Here is a 1,544-nt window from a genome sequence, read left to right as displayed (position 1 = left end):
TATGGGATGTGATGGTTTAAGGTTTTGTGAGAAATGCGGTGGGTTTGTGAGTGTTTGTAGGGTGGACTGTATGAGAGGTTGGAGGGTGTAGGTAATTATAGTGATTATGTTGGTGTGGGATGTGAGGGTTTGAAGATCTGTAGGAAATGTGGTATGATTGTGGGTGTTGGTTGGGTGGACGGTATGGGGTTACTTGGGTGGGAACTCTATGTTTAGGTGTGGGTAGGATTCCTTGTTTGTTATTAGTGCGAGTGGAGAGCATTGAGATGGGGATAATTCCTAGTGTATGGGGAGTTCTTGATGCTTCTTGTCGGTGGGGGAGGAGGGTTAGAATGATTAAAGATCCAGGTTTTGAGTTGGGTTTTGTTTGAATTTTTACGGGGAGAAAAGGGTTTTTTGTAGGGTTGGGGGAGGTTGTGTCCTGTTTGGAGGGGGGGTTGAAGAGTATGTGTGCCTGTGGTGTGGTTTGGGGTGGTGTTTATGGGGAACAGTAGTAGTGTGTGTTGTGAGTCCTTTTACGAATGGGTCTTTGGATTTGTGGTTTAGTATGAATTGTGTTTCATAGTCGTGGAAGAAATTTTTGTTGTTTTCCCAGCGTTTAAGGGAAGTTAGTTCTTCCTTTTCACATTCATCTTTCCGCAGCTTAATAACATGTTCGAGGGATGGTTCATTGGTGTGTGAGGTAAGTTCCAAAGGCATCTCATCGTCTATTTTTGTGTATTTTTGTTCGTGGTTTTGTGCTCTGAGTTTTAAAAGTTCTACTTCAGTTTTCATTCTCTCCAATGTTAGTTTTTCTCTTAGGGAGCGTTGTTGTTCTGGTTTGTCTGGGACGTGTTTAATTTGGAATTTACGGGGTATAGTTTAACCACTTGCCGTAAATTTCAGCTTTGTTGTGGCTTTGAAGCATGTTCTAGAAGAGAAGTTTTCTGTTGTGTAGTTTCTTGGTCCAGGTAGTGTAGATCTGGTTTTTAATGTGTTGTGCTGGAGTTGAAGTGTGTTCATTCTGTGTGTTGGGTGGTGTATGCGGTTCCTTCGATGATAGGTTGATAAGTAAAGTTTTCAGTGTAGTGTTAATTTCATTTAGGTTTTCATTAACCTTATCCGAAAGTTGTTGATGAGGGTTGTTTTCTGAGGTATCCCGGGTTTGATGGAAAAGTTCGTCAATTTTGTTGGAAAGTGTGAGTAGGTATGTGTTAAGTACTTTGAGTTCTTTCAGGATGGTCTCATTGGTGACTTTCTCTGGAAGTGTGGGGTTGTTTTTAGGTGGCATTCTGTATCACACATGTGGTACAAGGTACAAGTCAGTAAATGGTGGGGTTGTATTAACAGCACGTGGAGAAATGATTGGAAAGAAAAAAATAAGGCAGAATGCTAGACTGAAAGCATTTTTTAATATAAATGGGTGTAAGGAAGATCAAAAAGGATTTCAAACCGGCTTTCATTGCATGCCAAATTTTCAAGAAAGGGGAATGCATATATATGCATATATATACATATATGTATACATACATACATAAATATATATACATATATATACATATATA

This window comes from Octopus bimaculoides, chromosome 15, assembly GCF_001194135.2.
Source record: "Octopus bimaculoides isolate UCB-OBI-ISO-001 chromosome 15, ASM119413v2, whole genome shotgun sequence".
Lineage (NCBI taxonomy): Eukaryota > Metazoa > Mollusca > Cephalopoda > Octopoda > Octopodidae > Octopus > Octopus bimaculoides.
This window is presented reverse-complemented; position numbering follows the sequence as displayed.